This window comes from Salvelinus alpinus, chromosome 25, assembly GCF_045679555.1.
Source record: "Salvelinus alpinus chromosome 25, SLU_Salpinus.1, whole genome shotgun sequence".
Lineage (NCBI taxonomy): Eukaryota > Metazoa > Chordata > Actinopteri > Salmoniformes > Salmonidae > Salvelinus > Salvelinus alpinus.
Window position 1 is genome coordinate 36,650,599 of NC_092110.1, and position 18,896 is coordinate 36,669,494.

At 41.4% G+C, this 18,896-nt stretch overlaps 1 long non-coding RNA gene across 1 annotated transcript; it reads right to left on the reverse strand.

Moving 5' to 3' along the window:
- Nucleotides 1-1,931: 1,931 nt before the first annotated feature.
- Nucleotides 1,932-3,735, reverse strand: LOC139553891 (uncharacterized). The gene is made up of 3 exons (XR_011670753.1): nt 3,690-3,735; nt 3,335-3,574; nt 1,932-1,997 (listed from the first exon to the last, which is right to left on the reverse strand). It is a non-coding gene; the product is annotated as an uncharacterized lncRNA (long non-coding RNA).
- Between the last annotated feature and the right edge of the window lie 15,161 nt (nt 3,736-18,896).

Sequence of the window (18,896 nt, forward strand, 5' to 3'; positions counted from 1 at the left end):
ATGTGTTATATAGATGTTATAAAGGCTTTGTGAAAGCATTCATAAGGACACCTACATTAAACCAACAATTCACATAGGAGAAATTAAGTTATTTTCACCCCTAAGAGGAACTGCTACTCTCCAACACCTCATTACCAAGGAAACTGTTGTTGTTTTTTGTCACAAGGAGGTCCTGGCTGGCAGCCAGTCAGAGCCGTTGACTCTCCCTCTGCAACACTCTATCACAGCTTATTGTGAAATAGACACTAATTACTTATTCAAAATTTGTGACAGGCACACGATGAAGTCCACTTTTTTGTGTGTTTTACATGGTTTAATCACAACGCATTTCCTGTGTATGACACAATTTAATTTCTTCATGATATATGTGTACGTTGCACGAATTCCAATTTGTTGTGGCTAACGTTAGCTAGGCTAGCTAATGTTAGCTAGGCTAGGGGTTAAGGTTAGGGTTAGGGGTTAAGGTTAGGGCTAGTTAACATGCTAGCTATGTAGTTAAAGGGTTAGGTTTAGGAGTTAGGTTAAATGGTTAAGGCAAGTTATTTAGCTTTTCCTCTAATCACAGCTGCTAGGCACTATTCCTTTATTGGACTCTCCTGTATTTTACAGAAAGTTTTTGATTGTTTTTCAATGACAGAAACACATATAAAATGAAGGGGAGACAGAGAGAAGGAGGTACAGAGTACGTCCGGTAGGTGCCAGGACTCGTATCAACACAGGCAGGGAAATCTACATGTGCCAAGGCAGCAGCCTTAAACACAAGGCCAAGTTCAGAAACGGGTACTATTTTTAATTAGACAGAATGTGGAGCAATTCCACAATGCATTGTATTGACTTTGTAAACTTGAGGTTGAACAGTGCTGGTTCAATTAATCATTTATTTAAATTAATTGATTCAATTCATCATTTATTCATTGTTTTTTGTAAAAACAAGAACTTAAAAAGTGGGACATTCAACATTCCAAAAACACAAGTTGCATTAAACTCAGAACATGCAGAGTTTAGCCTCATGCTTCAATGCTCTTCGTTGTTGTGGAAGTCGACCCGACACATCTCTTCCTTTAAGCGAATACACTGCAGATAATACTATTTTTTTATTTTTTTTTATTTATCCTTTATTTTACCAGGTAAGTTGACTGAGAACACATTCTCATTTGCAGCAACGACCTGGGGAATAGTTACAGGGGAGAGGAGGGGGATGAATGAGCCAATTGTAAACTGGGGATTATTAGGTGACCGTGATGGTTTGAGGGCCAGATTGGGAATTTAGCCAGGACACCGGGGTTAACACCCCTACTCTTACGATAAGTGCCATGGGATTTTTAATGACCTCAGAGAGTCAGGACACCCGTTTAACGTCCCATCCGAAAGACGGCACCCTACACAGGGCAGTGTCCCCAATCACTGCCCTGGGGCATTGGGATATTTTTTTAGACCAGAGGAAAGAGTGCCTCCTACTGGCCCTCCAACACCACTTTCAGCAGCATCTGGTCTCCCATCCAGGGACCAACCCTGCTTAGCTTCTACTTCTTCTACTACATGAAATATGTTTTCAATTTTTGTCCCATGGTATTACAGTCTATCATATAAAATGCTGGTGAACTGGGTGAAGTACATTCAGTGTTGCTGTCCTGGTTTCTGCACATTGCTGTAAAGTGTTTGTACCTCAGAAGGGCCCAGTGGTTCTGGCCTCACCTCTGCTGAATCATTCACTGAAGTGTCAGCGACTTCAACGATGACTTCCTAAAGATGAGACATTACAATAACATCAAATCTTCATTCAACAAAGCTTACAAAGTAAACCAATGAAATGAAAAGGGATTTAACAGGAAGTACCTGAGTTGAGTCATCTTCGTTTCAGGATATCCATCTTTGGACCTTGATGATGGTCATTATTGTGACTGCCAATCCAACACAGACAAACACTGAACGAACAATATTGGCCACAATGGTCCTGACTGATAATGCTGAAGCTTTGGCGTCCTTCTCACCAATACCTGGGAACATTGTTGGATAAAGTACCCAATTGTCACACATTAATAAAAGTAAAGATACCTTAATAGAAGATAACTAGTAAAAGTGAAAGTCACCCAGATACTACTTGAGTAAAAGTCTAAAAGTGTTTGTTTTTAAATATACTTAAGTATCAAAGTAAATGTAATTTCTAAAATATACTCAAGTATCAAAAGGAAAAGTATAAATCATTTCAAATGTCTTATATAAAACAAACCAGACAGCATGATTTTCTTGTTTTTTCTTTGTTTACGGATAGCCAGGGGCACAGTCCAACACTCAGACATCATTTACAAATGAAGCAGATGTGTTTAGTGAGTCCACCAGATCAGAGGCAATAAGGATGACCAGGGATGTTCTCTTCATAAGTGTGTGAATGGACCATTTTCCTGTCCCTCTATGCATTCAAAATGTAATGTAATGTGAGTACTATTGGGTGTCAGGAACATGTATGGAGTAAATAGTACATTATTTTCTTTAGGAATGTAGTGATGAAAAGGAGAAATTGTCAAAAATATAAATATTAAAGTAAAGTACAGATACCCCCCCCAAAAATTACTTAAGTAGAGCTACTTAGTACTTTAAAGTATTTTTACACCACTGCCTGGGACACACACTCTGGGTTACCCTCTCAGAGCCAGAAAGACAATATTTCACCAATACATTTGGTCTAATGTGATGATTGTTTACAACAGTCAACATTACTCGGTGGCAGGTACCTTCTATTTTTTTATTTGTTTTATTTAACCTATATTTTACTGGGCAAGTCAGTTAAGAACAAATTGTTATGCGCCACCCTATGTGCGCCACCCTATGGGACTCCCAATCACGGCCGGTGGTGATACACATGTATCATATCGTTCAAACAGAAGTCCTTGCAGCCAAGATTATAATAAATAGTTCCAAGTAGATGTTTGCAGTTCTAATTCCAAAAAGAGTCCACGTAAAAAATATATCCACAGGGAAAAGCACACAAAGGATATCAGAGTTATATGCTTAGTATTTTCATTTATTTACAGCCAGTTTATCAACACCCAACGTTTTGACTAGGATGTTTTTGTTGTTGAAATTACTAATTGACTTAGTCATCAAAACAATACCTAGTGAAAACATTGGGTGTTTATGAGCTGGCTCTAAATAAATAAAAATACTAAGCATATAACTTTGACATCCTGTGGATATATTTTACAATGTATGATATCGCATCATATAGTATTAAACAATGACAGAGGTATTACAGAATGACTGTACAATATCAACATGAGGTTCAGCTTCTAACCTCACGGGTAGATCCTTAAATGAATGCTAGAATGGTACTTACATATGTCCTCCATGGGTTGAGAGATGGTCTGTGTGCTGACGTGGTTGCTGCTGGTGCATTGGATAGTCCCGTTGCCATTGGAGATGATGATGTTGACCCCAGACAGAGACAGTAACTGTTGTGACAGTGTACACTGACCGCTGCCACAGACAGACAACATCCAGCCATCTTTAACTGAACAGTTCACTGTGACGTCACAGAGTCCCACACTTGTGTTGAAGAGAGATGTGACATCCATGACTGGTTTGGGAACATGATCTATAAAGGCCAATGGGGTTGGGAAAGAGATAGAGACTACAGTTGTATTAAAGAAACAAAAAGAAGACTACCAGCACAAACAATGCATAAAACTCACCCAGCACTTTTAGTCTGTATGTGATAGATGAATCTGTCCAGTCACTGTCACGTTCCTGACCTGTTTTCCGTTGTTTTGTATTTGTTTAGTATGGTCAGGGCGTGAGCTGGGTGGGTAGTCTATGTTATGTGTTTCTATGTTGGGTTCAATGTGTTGCCTGATATGGTTCTCAATTAGGGGCAGGTGTTTGACGTTTCCTCTGATTGAGAACCATATTAAGGTAGGCTGTTCACACCGTTTGTTTGTGGGTGATTGTCTTCTGTGTCAGTGTTTGTACCACACGGGACTGTTCCGTTTTGTCTAGTCTGTTCCTGTTCGTGCGTTCTTCGTGTTTATGTAAGTTCATATGTTCAGGTCGGTCTACGTCGTTTTTTGTTTTGTAATTTCTCAAGTGTGTTACGTGTTCGTCTTGTCTAAATAAATTCATCATGTCTTCACAACACGCTGCGTTTTGGTCCGATCCCTACACCTCCTCAGACGAAGAGGAGGAAATCAGCCGTTACAGAATCACCCACCAACCAAGGACCAAGCGGCGTGGGAGAAAGCAGCAGCAGCGCTCGCAGGATTCCTGGACATGGGAGGAAATATTGGACGGTAAAGGTCCATGGGCACAACCTGGAGAATATCGCCGCCCTCGTGAAGAGCTGGAGGCAGCTAAAGCCGAGAGGCGGCGGTATGAGGAGGCAGCACGGAAACAGGAGCAAAATCTGGACTACACTACGTGGGAGGAGATCGACAGGTGGGCGATCGACCCAGGGAGAAAGCCGGAGCCCGCCTGGGATTATTTGGCGCAGTGTGAGGACGGATACCGTCGAATGGAGGCAGCACGACGACGCGGTAGGAAGCCTGTTAGTCAAGCCCAAAAATGTCTTGGGGGGGCTAAAGGGTAGTGTGGCGAAGTCAGGTAGGAGACCTGTGCCAACTTCCCGATCTTACCGTGGAGAGCGAGAGTACGGGCAGACACCGTGTTATGCGGTAGAGCGCACGGTGTCTCCTGTACGTGTGCATAGCCCGGTGCGGGTTATTCCACCTCCCCGCACTGGCAGGGCTAGATTGAGTATTGAGCCAGGTGCCATGAAGCCGGCTCAACGCGTCTGGTCTCCAGTGCGTCTCCTCGGGCCGGCATACATGGCACCAGCCTTACGCATGGTGTCCCCGGTTCGCCTACACAGCCCAGTGCGGGTTATTCCACCACCCCGCACTGGTCGGGCTACGGGGAACATACAACCAGGTAAGGTTGGGCAGGCTCAGTGCTCAAGGGAGCCAGTATGCCTGCATGGTCCGGTATATCCGGCGCCACCTCCCCGCCCCAGCCCAGTACCACCAGTGCTTACACCACGCACCAGGCTTCCTGTGCGTCTCCAGAGCCCTGTTCCTCCTCCACGCACTAGCCCTATGGTGCGTGTCTTCAGCCCGGTACCACCAGTTCCGGCACCACGCACCAAGCCTCCTGTGCGTCTCCAGAGCCCTGTTCCTCCTCCACGCACTAGCCCTATGGTGCGTGTCTTCAGCCCGGTACCACCAGTTCCGGCACCACGCACCAAGCCTCCTGTGCGTCTCCAGAGCCCTGTTCCTCCTCCACGCACTAGCCCTATGGTGCGTGTCTTCAGCCCGGTACCACCAGTTCCGGCACCACGCACCAAACATCCTGTGCGCCTCCAGAGTCCTGTGCGTCCTGTTGTTGCTCCCCGCACTAGCCTTAAGGTGCGTGTCCTTAGCCCGGTACCTCCAGTTCAGGCACCACGCACCAGGCCTACAGTGCACCTCAGCCGGCCAGAGTCTGCCGTCTGCCCAGCGGCGCCTGAACTGCCCGTCTGCCCAACGCCGTCTGAGCTGTCCGTCTGCCAAGCGCCGCCTGCGCTGTCCGTCTGTCCTGAGCCTTCAAAGCCGCCCGTCTGTCCTGAGCCTTCAAAGCCGCCCGTCTGTCCTGAGCCTTCAAAGCCGCCCGTCTGTCCTGAGCCTTCAAAGCCGCCCGTCTGTCCTGAGCCTTCAAAGCCGCCCGTCTGTCCTGAGCCGCAAGAGCCTTCCGCCAGACAGGAGCAGCCAGAGCCTTCCGCCAGACAGGAGCAGCCAGAGCCTTCCGCCAGACAGGAGCAGCCAGAGCCTTCCGCCAGACAGGAGCAGCCAGAGCCCTTCAGTCATGAGCTGCCCTCCAGTCATGAGCTGCCCTCCAGTCATGAGCTGCCCTCCAGTCATGAGCTGCCCTCCAGTCCGGAGCTGCCACTAGTCCGGAGCTGCCACTAGTCCGGAGCGACCTCTCTGTCCGGAGCTGTTCTTCAGTCCGGAGGTGCCCCTCTGTCCTGAGCTGCCCCTCTGTCCTGAGCAACCTCTCTGTCCTGAGCTACCTCTCTGTCCTGAGCTACCTCTCTGTCCTGAGCTACCTCTCTGTCCTGAGCTACCTCTCTGTCCTGAGCTACCTCTCTGTCCTGAGTTATCTCCTCTATCTAGGGCCTTTGTTAAGGTTCCTAGACCAGGGTCGGGGGCGAGGATCGCCACTCAAAGGACGCTAAGGAGGGGGACAAAGACAATGGAGGAGTGGTGTCCTCGTCCTGCGCCAGAGCCGCCACCGCGGACAGATGCCCACCCAGACCCTCCCCTTGATTTTTAGGTGGTGCGCCCGGAGTTCGCACCTTGAGGGGGGGGTTCTGTCACGTTCCTGACCTGTTTTCCGTTGTTTTTTGTATTTGTTTAGTATGGTCAGGGTGTGAGCTGGGTGGGTAGTCTATGTTATGTGTTTCTATGTTGGGTTCAATGTGTTGCCTGATATGGTTCTCAATTAGGGGCAGGTGTTTGACGTTTCCTCTGATTGAGAACCATATTAAGGTAGGCTGTTCTCACTGTTTGTTTGTGGGTGATTGTCTTCTGTGTCAGTGTTTGTACCACACGGGACTGTTCCGTTTTGTCTAGTCTGTTCCTGTTCGTGCGTTCTTCGTGTTTATGTAAGTTCATATGTTCAGGTCGGTCTATGTCGTTTTTTGTTTTGTAATTTCTCAAGTGTGTTACGTGTTCGTCTTGTCTAAATAAATTCATCATGTCTTCACAACACGCTGCGTTTTGGTCCGATCCCTACACCTCCTCAGACGAAGAGGAGGAAATCAGCCGTTACAGTCTCTCTGATTAATTGCACCTACCATGTACATTCTACTGTCTGTCTTCAACAGATTCTTTATACACAGAGAATGGTTCACAGAGTTATAATCCACCTTCTCCTTGTATTTAGGAGAGATCTCTTCATCAACTATTACATCACTGCCCATCTTCCATTTAAGTCCCTTGAGAATCTCAGGTTCTGCAACAGCCAGACATATTGAACCCCCCTTCAACCCATACTGGTCCACTGAAGGTTTCACTCTGATTCCTAATGACAGAGGAACAGATTCACATTTAAACCCAACATTGTTAGCTGGAATACTGGACAACGTTTGAGTCAGTCCTGATGTGGGCGGCAGTAACTCAAGGTCTTCTTTTGAAAAGTATTTTACCAGACTCAGGACATAACCCTTGCCCAGTAATTATAGTTTACAGTTATATTATCCAGGAAGTTGCCTGCACCAAATAAATGTTTATTCTTATGTGATACAGTTACAACTTTTACCATCTCTAATAAGGTGTTAAGAAGAAGAACAAGGATCACTCAAATATGTTTTTAAGTAAAGTATCTCATCTATGGTTTGTGTTCAGATCACTCATGTTCTAAGTATCTCATCTATGGTTTGTGTTCAGATCACTCATGTTCTAAGTATCTCATCTATGGTTTGTGTTCAGATCACTCATGTTCTAAGTATCTCATCTATGGTTTGTGTTCAGATCACTCATGTTCTAAGTATCTCATCTATGGTTTGTGTTCAGATCACTCATGTTCAAAGTATCTCATCTATGGTTTGTGTTCAGATCACTCATGTTCTAAGTATCTCATCTATGGTTTGTGTTCAGATCACTCATGTTCTAAGTTTCTCATCTATGGTTTGTGTTCAGATCACTCATGTTCTAAGTTTCTCATCTATGGTTTGTGTTCAGATCACTCATGTTCAAATTATCTCATCTATGGCTTGTGTTCAGATCACTCATGTTCAAGTATCTCATCTATGGTTTGTGTTCAGATCACTCATGTTCAAAGTATCTCATCTATGCCAATCTATGGCTTGTGTTCCAAAAGGATGAATAATTAGGCTTACAACAGGATTGCAAGTAGCTACCTCCAAGTCCAAGAGGTATACCTCCTTTAACTCTAGAATTCATTACATGTAAAAGTTATGAAGAGTTCAGATCCCTGTGATGATTTCCAGCCAACAGATGTGTAGCAGAAACAGAGTTTTCATTTAAAAATATAGATGGATTAAGTTAGACTTCCTGTCTATGTCGAAATGATGAGACCGTGTGGTGGTAAACTACAAATAGTATGCCTTTCTCAGGAAGTAAATAGGTGCTCTCTCAGTCAGAGTAGGACATAGACCGTGGCTTACTAAACTCCCCTTCCCACTCAAAGCATGTCCTATAGAAGAGCTTGTGGTTTATCAGAAACTAGGTGGTTTGTGTTGTGGAGGTTTGATGGAAGGAAGTCCTTAGTGATGTGTTAAAAGCAGACACACTGTACTGAGCATTGTTCAATATGTTGACATCTGAAATACTGTACTTAGAATTATGTTGAATAATTAAATGTATTTATCAATCTGACTCCATTATCAGATTCGACCCAGTCACTCTAAAAAGGGAATTCCACTACACATACAATACACCAACACATGTCAAACTGTCCATCTCTTCATGACCTATTAATATAATCCATGCATGACAATAAAAACTCCTACAATTACATTCACAACGTCAGGTCCAGTTTTAATCACTTTCAGAGTCATTTCACTGGGATTGGTGGAGTCTCCACCAATATAATAATGGGAGCGTGAAAGTTAATATGACTGAGATGTTTGGCAACTTGGGAAAGCAGTATGCCCATGTCCCCATAGAAACTGTGTTTCACCATTCATTTCAGATGTGTACGGTGCTGGTTAGCTCCCTGTCCCTTGCTCTTCCCTTCATACATAATGACATGCACAACGATCAGACTAGAGGTCTCTCCTGTCACACACACACACACACTGAGACGGGACTTTCTCTGGGTTTGTGGTTTGGAGGAGGAGGTGACCCTTTAATGTCTTAGGTAGAAGAGATTGTAGATTGAAACTGCATCATTAGGCGACAACACTCTGAAAGAAGAAGGCAGATTTTATCTCTCATTTCCAAAATGAATATGAATATTCTGGGGTTTCTTCTCCCTCTTTGGCTAGGTATCAACACAGGTAACATTCATTATATTAATTATATTGTGTGGAGGAATCTCTTTGTTTTGGACTTGAACTCTACTTTATGCACATAACATGGGTATATGGAAACGTTTTGAGTTTAGGCAGCAAATGACTTACTGACTCAATATGTACATGTCAGTGAAATGGTAAATGTGATCTTGGTCCTCTCTCATTAGGAATCAGGGCAGAACCTTCAGTGGACCAGTATGGGTTGAAGGGGGGTTCAATATGTCTGGCTGTTGCAGAACCTCCTGAGATGATCAAAGGACTTAAATGGATGAAGGACAGTGATGTAATATTTGGAGACAAAGAGATCTCTCCTAAATACAAGGAGAAGGTGGACTATAACAATGATAACCATTCTCTGTGTATTAAGAATCTAATGGAAACTGACAGTGGAATTTACATGGCAAACTATCAAATAAGTTGGGAAGAATCAACTACTACATATAGACTGTTAGTGGAGGGTGAGTTATCTGCTGAGTTTTCTGCTGTACATTTAATGTGTCTGATCAGGTTCAATAATGAATGTAGGCCTAATAATTATCTGTCTCTTCTTTGGTTCTAAAAACTGTCTCTTATAGATCATGTTCCCAAACCAGTCATGGATGTCACATCTCTCTTCAACACAAGTGTGGGACTCTGTGATGTCACAGTGAACTGTTCAGTTAAAGATGGCTGGATGTTGTCTGTCTGTGACAGCGGTCAGTGTACACTGTCACAACAGTCTCCGTCACTAACCGGTGGTAACATGACCATCTATGTATTGACTGGAAGGATCCAATGCACCAGCAGCAACCACGTCAGCACACAGACCATCTCTCAACCCATGGAGGACTGTCAGTACCATTTAGCCTCCACCTTCACTGTATACCTCCATCACTGTTTAATAACCTACTAATAATATCATATCAATTCAAGTTTAATACATTGGAATAAAAAATATAAAAAATATGACCAACGTGTTAATATCATTGTCTGTCTGTCTGTCTGTCTGTCTGTCTGTCTGTCTGTCTGTCTGTCTGTCTGTCTGTCTGTCTGTCTGTCTGTCTGTCTGTCTGTCTGTCTGTCTGTCTGTCTGTCTGTCTGTCTGTCTGTCTGTCTGTCTGTCTGTCTGTCTGTCTGTCTGTCTGCCTGCCTGCCTGCCTGCCTGCCTGCCTGCCTGCCTGCCTGCCTGCCTGTCTGTCTGTCTGTCTGTCTGTCTCTCTCTCTCCCTCAGGTAGTGGTGAGGATGTGAAAGCCTCAGTGTTACCAGTTGTGGGTGGTGTTACTGGTATTGGTATATTCCTCCTAGTTGCTGTGTTACTTGGTGTCAGATACATCAAACTTACCAGAAGACAGAGAATCCCTAAAGAACAACATTCACTAGAAGAGGTACCTGCTCTGTCATTCATTCATCTATGCATTATACTAGACAATAGTTTTAAATAACAATCATTTTAATCATTTAAATGTTGTAATGTTTCAGCACTCTCCTGTCCAGAACCACAGAACTCTCCTGTCCAGAACCACAGCACTCTAATGGACAGAACCAGAGATACAGACTGTCTACTTCACTGAGAAGAACCAGCACCAGCAGAACACCTCCAAGTTCAAACAGGAAGCGCATAACCAGACATGAGAGCAGAAGAACGGGAAGGTGGGCCTCTGATGTCACGTCATACAGTCATTGGGTTACATCAGTTCTAGACCTTGTGCAGAACCCATGGGACATTACACCACCTAGTGGACATGAATAATAGCAGCAGAGTAAACCTCAGGGCTTCATTCATCAACGTGTGTCTAGATTCATCAACGTGTGTCTAGATTCATCAACGTGTGTCTAGATTCATCAAGGTGTGTCTAGATTCATCAACGTGTGTCTAGATTCATCAACGTGTGTCTAGATTCATCAACGGCCTGAACGTTACACTGTCTCCCCAAATGTCTTTTACCCTCATTGGAATGTATAGGCCACCTTCCACCAAAAGTGTGTTTTTTGATCAGTTTAATACCATGCTTAGGGAATGTGATTTTGGGAAAGAGGTCATCTTAATGGGAGATTTTAACATTAATTATGAAGACAAGTGTTGTAGGAAAACCCTCAAATGGATCACTAATACCTTTGACCTTACACAGCTAGTTAAAGGGCCAACCAGGGTGACTTGTTGCTCTAAAACACAGATTGATTTGGTGTTCAGTAATAAACCAGAGAGAGTGACTAAATCATTCAATATGGTTACTGGGCTGTCTGATCATAATCTGACACTTATAGCCAGAAAGCTGTCTAAGAGCAGGTTTAACCTCTCTACTGTTAGAAAGCCGGATCAACTCAGAATACCTAAGAGTGAATTAAACTATTTTGAAAAAGCAATTAAGGGAATAAACTGGAATGATCTCTTGTCCTTTACAGACGTGGAAGCTGATAGTCAGGTTTTTCTATCCACAATCCAGACTACAATAAATGGCTTCCTAAAGAAAATCAAATCCAAACCTGGCAAAAAGAGCACTCTTCCTTGGCTAAATGGAGAAATCTGGAAATTGATGAAAGAACGAGATTATGCTCTAAAAATAGCCCTAAAATCTAAATTAGAGCATGACAGACGTAGGTTTACCATGTTGAGAAATAAGGTGATGAAAGAAATCAGACAGGCCAAGGCAAACTTTTTTATTAACATAATTGGTGAAGCAAAGGGAAATTCTAAATTGATATGGGAGAATCTAAAAAAGTTAACAGGGAAAGACCATAGTAACACTGCAAAAAGACTAGAAATCATGGTGAATAACAATCTAACACAGGATGCAGTCGAAATAGCAATAGCCTTCAATTCCTACTTTATTGACTCTGTCAGGGTACTGACACAGAACCCCTCCACTGGTTTCTTGGGCTCAGTGCTAGTGAATGACACTCAACCTGTCTTCATAAGGGAGGTTTCTGAGTCAAAGGTGAACAAGGTGATTAGCTCACTAAAGAACTCTAAAGCCAAAGATGTGTTTGGGATGGACTCTACCTTTCTTAAAAACTATAAAGAGTCACTCATTGGCCCCATTACTAAGGTCACCAACACATCTATTGGTCTCGGTGTGTTTCCAAGGGTATGGAAGTCGGCCATAATAACGGCCATCTTTAAATCAGGCGACCCTGCTGACGTGAGTAACTACAGGCCCATTAGTATACTACCTGTGGTGTCAAAGGTTGTTGAAAAGTGTGTAGCAGAACAACTGATTGCCCACCTCAACAACAGCCCCTTCACATTACACTCCATGCAGTTTGGCTTCAGAGCGAAACACTCCACAGAAACGGCCAACTGCTTTCTTTTGGAAAATGTGAAGTCCAAGATGGACAAAGGGGGCGTTGTTGGGGCTGTGTTTCTGGACCTAAGGAAGGCTTTTGATACTGTTAACCATGAGATTCTCATCACAAAATTGTCCAAGTTCAACTTTTCCCCTGATGCCTTGAGATGGATGAAATCATACCTTGAAGGCAGAACTCAGTGTGTCAGAGTGAGCAATGAGCTGTCGCCCACTCTTAGCTATGATGTGGGCGTGCCCCAAGGGTCAATACTGGGGCCCCTCCTGTTCAGCCTGTACATTAATGATCTGCCTTCTGTCTGTACTGGGTCTGAAGTTCAAATGTATGCAGATGATACAGTGGTATATGTGCATGCAAAGAGCAAACAACAAGCTGCACAAGAACTCACTACTGTAATGGTCCAGGTTACAAAGTGGCTCAGTGACTCGTGTTTGCATCTCAATGTGAAAAAAAACTGTTTGCATGTTCTTCACAAAGAGGGCAACAGATGCTACTGAGCCAGATGTCTATGTGTCAGGGGAGAAGCTCCAGGTGGTATCCGATTTTAAGTACCTTGGCATCATACTTGATTCCAACCTCTCTTTTAAAAAGCATGTGAAAAAGGTAATTCAAATAACCAAATTCAACCTAGCTAATTTCCGATTTATACGAAATTGTTTGACTACAGAGGTAGCAAAACTGTACTTCAAATCTATGATACTCCCCCACTTAACATACTGCTTGACTAGTTGGGCCCAAGCTTGCTGTACAACATTAAAACCTATTCAGTCTGTCTACAAACAGGCTCTCAAAGTGCTTGATAGGAAGCCCAATAGCCATCATCATTGTCACATCCTCAGAAAGCATGAGCTCTTGAGTTGGGAAAATCTTGTGCAATACACCGACGCATGTCTTGTATTCAAGATCCTTAATGACCTGGCTCCCCCTCCACTCAATATTTTTGTTAAACAGAAAACCCAGACATATGGCAGCAGATCCACAAGGTCTGCCATGAGAGGTGACTGTATAGTTCCCCTAAGGAAAAGCACCTTTAGTAAATCTGCATTCTCTGTGAGAGCTTCCCATGTCTGGAATACACTGCCATCAGACACACATAACTGCACCACATATCACACTTTCACAAAATGCTTGAAGACATGGCTAAAGGTCAATCAGATTTGTGAACATGGTCCCTAGCTGTGTGTTGCCGCTTTCCATGTCTGTTGTCTGTAACTTGTAAGGTGTGGAAACACTTTGTTGCTTTTATGAATTTTGTCTTGCTGCTTTTTGTTCTATGTTGCTCTGTCTGTATGCTACGTCTTGCTTGTCCTATGTTGCTCTGTCTGTATGCTTTGTCTTGCTTGTCCTATGTTGCTATGTCTTGCTTGTTCTATGTTGCTATTGTCTATATTGTAATTGTTTTTAATAACCTGCCCAGGGACTGCGGTTGAAAATTAGCCGGCTGGCTAAAACCGGCACTTTTACTGAAACGTTGATTAATGTGCACTGTCCCTGTAAAAATAAAAATAAATAAATTCAAACGTGTGTCTAGATTCATCAACGTGTGTCTAGATTAATCAACGTGTGTCTAGATTCATCAACGTGTGTCTAGACTCATCAACGTGTGTCTAGACTCATCAACGTGTGTCTAGATTCATCAACGTGTGTCTAGATTCATCAACGTGTGTCTAGATTCATCAACGTGTGTCTAGATTCATCAACGTGTGTCTAGATTCATCAACGTGTGTCTAGATTCATCAACGTGTGTCTAGATTCATCAACATGTGTCTAGATTCATCAACATGTGTCTAGATTCATCAACATGATGTGAAGTTGTTTTATACAACATCTTTATATTTACTAGTATGTGGTGTCATTATACCATAGAGCCATATTTTTCCAGATTTGTGGCCAATCCCAAATTAACCCCTAGTTCAGGCTTACGCTCTATAAATTGTAGAATCAGATAGTTGTACCAATCAGCAATAATATGGTATTAGTTCCACCTACCCGTCATTGTTGTGTATCTGAGAGTGCAGACTTGACCTCATCAGGCCACCGTAGATAGATTCTTTGAAAAAAAATTATCTATCAAGACGTAAAATGTACCCCCACACATTGACTCGGTACCGGTACCCCCTGTATATAGCCTCATTATTGTCATTTTGTGTTACTTTCTCTTTTTTAAACTTTATTTAGCAAATATTTTCTTAATTAACTCTATTTTCTTAAAACTGCGTTGTTGGTTAAGGGCTTGTAAGTAAGCCTCTCACTGTAAGATCTGCACCTGTTGTATTCGGCACATGTGACAAATAAAATTTGATTTGATCGAGCCATCAAAGGAAAACATTCTTTTTACATCAGTCATCTTTTTAACTGGAGCACAAGTATTTACTGTGCATTCCGAAAGAATTCAGACCCCTTGACTTTTTACACATTTTGTTACTTTACAGCCTTGTTCTAAAATTGATCAAATAATTTTTCCCCCTCATCAATCTACACACTCCCCCTTAATGTCGACGCAAAAACAGGTTTGTAGAAATTTTGTCAAATGTATTAAAAATCAAAACCTTAAATATCACATTTACATAAGGATTCAGACCCTTTCCTCAGTACTTTGTTGAAGCACCTTTGGCAGTGATTACAGCCTAGAGTCTTCTTTGGTATGATGCTACAAGCTTGGCACACCTGTATTTGAGGACTTTCTCCCATTCTTCTTTGCAGATCCTCTCAAGCTCTGTCAGATTGGATGGGGGAACTTCGCTGCACAGCTACTTTCAGGTCTCCAGAGATGTTCGATCGTGTTCAAGTCCAGGCTCTGTCTGGGGCACTCAAGGACATTCAGAGACTTGTCCTGAAGCCACTCCTGCGTTGTCTTGGCTGTGTGCTTGGGGTCGTTGTCCTGTTAGATGGTGAACTGGCGCCCCTGTCTGACATTCAGAGCGCTGTGGAGCAGGTTGTCATCTTTCTCTCGATCGGGACTCGATCGATCTCCCAGTCCATGCCGCTGAAAAACATCCCCACAGCATGATCCTGCCACCACCATGCTTCACCGCAGGGATGGTGCCAGGTTTCCTCCAGACGTGACACTTGGCATTCAGGTCAAAGAGTTCAATATTGATGTCATCAGACCAGAGAATCTTGTTTCTCATGGCCTGACAGTCCTTAAATGTGCCTTTTTGCAAACTCCAAGCAGGCTGTCATGTGCCTTTTACTGAGGAGTGGCTTCCATCTGGCCTCTCTACCATAAAGGCCTGATTGGTGGAGTGCTGCAGAGAGGGTTGTTCCTTCTGGAAGGTTCTCCCATCTCCACAGAGGAACTCTGGAGCACTGTCTTGGTCACCTCCCTGACCAAAGCCTTTCTCCCCCCATTGCTCAGTTTGGCTGGGCGGAGTTTGGCTGGGCGGCCAGCTCGGAAGAGTCTTGGTGGTTCCAAACTTGTTCCATTGAAGAATGATGGAGGCCACTGTGTTCTTGGGGACCCTCAATGATGCAGAAATGTTTTAGTACCCTTCCCCAGATCTGTGCCTCTGCACAATCCTGTCTCGGAGCTCTACGGAAAATTCCTTCAACTTCATGGCTTGGTTTTTGCTCTGACATGCACTGTCAACTGTGGGACCTTATATAGACAGGTGTGTTCCTTTCCAAATCATGTCCAATCAATTGAATTTACCACAGGTGGACTCCAATCAAGTTGTTGAAACATCTCAAGGATGATCAATGGAAACAGGAGCTCAATTTCGAGTCTCATAGCAAATGGTCCAAATACTTATGTAAATAACATATTTCTGTTTTTTGTTTTAATACATTTGCACAAATTTCCAAAAACCTGTTTTCGCTTTGTCATTATGGGGTATTGTGTATAGAATGCTGAGGAAGAAATGTATTTAATACATTTTAGAATAAGGCTGTAACGTAACAAAAAATTTAGAAAAGTCAAGGGGTCTGAATACTTTCCGAATGCCCTTTATATTATGAAAATATGTCCTTGTTTCTAGTGCTCTAACATTCAATCAACACGGCGGGAAGTTTTCTCCTCATCAAAGAGCTCAACATACTTACATTACACACACACGTGCACTGCTGTGGACTGATCATGGGCCTGATAATGTTTAAACCACAGAGGAGCCTGGATAGATCAGAGATGATACACTCTGGATATGAGTCAACTGCTGGGTAAACATGGTATCTAGCAGAGCTATCAGACCCTCCTGGGGACAGTCCATATGGCAACACAAGCCACACAGCAAAGACTGTTAGATTTTATCTTATAGAACAAAAATGATTCTCCACAAATGACCTCCTTCTATATACTTGTATCACACTCAGAATGTGACCCAGGAAAAGTTATAAAATGGGGATTTCTACTATTTCAAACTGCATTGTGTTCCAAAAGTGTGCAACTGATTATTGATACGGATATCAAGTGATGAGATCCTTAAAAAGCTATTTATACTGTTTATAATGCTGGTAAATGCTCTTAGAAGAATGAGAATGTCACAGGCTGAGATTACCACTGATCTAAAGCACTGGGCCTCTTGTCCTACTGAAATAGTTTTGAATATTTAGCATATGTATAGCAGATGTTATTGCGGGTGTAACGAAATGCTTGTGTTTCTAGCTCCAACAGTGCAGTAATATCTAACAATTTTGCAACATATACTCAATACACACAAATCTAAGTAAAGGAATGTAATTAAGAACATATAAATATATGGACAAACAATGTCAGAGCGGCATAGACTAAGATACAGTAGAATAGTATAGAATACAGTATATACATATGAGATGAGTAATACATAGACTAAGATACAGTAGAATAGTATAGAATACAGTATATACATATGAGATGAGTAATACATAGACTAAGATACAGTAGAATAGTATAGAATACAGTATATACATATGAGATGAGTAATACATAGACTAAGATACAGTAGAATAGTATAGAATACAGTATATACATATGAGATGAGTAATACATAGACTAAGATACAGTAGAATAGTATAGAATACAGTATATACATATGAGATGAGTAATACATAGACTAAGATACAGTAGAATAGTATAGAATACAGTATATACATATGAGATGAGTAATACATAGACTAAGATACAGTGGAATAGTATAGAATACAGTATATACATATGAGATGAGTAATACATAGACTAAGATACAGTAGAATAGTATAGAATACAGTATATACATATGAGATGAGTAATACATAGACTAAGATACAGTGGAATAGTATAGAATACAGTATATACATATGAGATGAGTAATACATAGACTAAGATACAGTAGAATAGTATAGAATACAGTATATACATATGAGATGAGTAATACATAGACTAAGATACAGTAGAATAGTATAGAATACAGTATATACATATGAGATGAGTAATACATAGACTAAGATACAGTAGAATAGTATAGAATACAGTATATACATATGAGATGAGTAATACATAGACTAAGATACAGTAGAATAGTATAGAATACAGTATATACATATGAGATGAGTAATACATAGACTAAGATACAGAATAGTATAGAATACAGTATATACATATGAGATGAGTAATACATAGACTAAGATACAGTAGAATAGTATAGAATACAGTATATACATATGAGATGAGTAATACATAGACTAAGATACAGTAGAATAGTATAGAATACAGTATATACATATGAGATGAGTAATACATAGACTAAGATACAGTAGAATAGTATAGAATACAGTATATACATATGAGATGAGTAATACATAGACTAAGATACAGTAGAATAGTATAGAATACAGTATATACATATGAGATGAGTAATACATAGACTAAGATACAGTAGAATAGTATAGAATACAGTATATACATATGAGATGAGTAATACATAGACTAAGATACAGTAGAATAGTATAGAATACAGTATATACATATGAGATGAGTAATACATAGACTAAGATACAGTAGAATAGTATAGAATACAGTATATACATATGAGATGAGTAATACATAGACTAAGATACAGTAGAATAGTATAGAATACAGTATATACATATGAGATGAGTAATACATAGACTAAGATACAGTAGAATAGTATAGAATACAGTATATACATATGAGATGAGTAATACATAGACTAAGATACAGTAGAATAGTATAGAATACAGTATATACATATGAGATGAGTAATACATAGACTAAGATACAGTAGAATAGTATAGAATACAGTATATACATATGAGATGAGTAATACATAGACTAAGATACAGTAGAATAGTATAGAATACAGTATATACATATGAGATGAGTAATACATAGACTAAGATACAGTAGAATAGTATAGAATACAGTATATACATATGAGATGAGTAATACATAGACTAAGATACAGTAGAATAGTATAGAATACAGTATATACATATGAGATGAGTAATACATAGACTAAGATACAGTAGAATAGTATAGAATACAGTATATACATATGAGATGAGTAATACATAGACTAAGATACAGTAGAATAGTATAGAATACAGTATATACATATGAGATGAGTAATACATAGACTAAGATACAGTAGAATAGTATAGAATACAGTATATACATATGAGATGAGTAATACATAGACT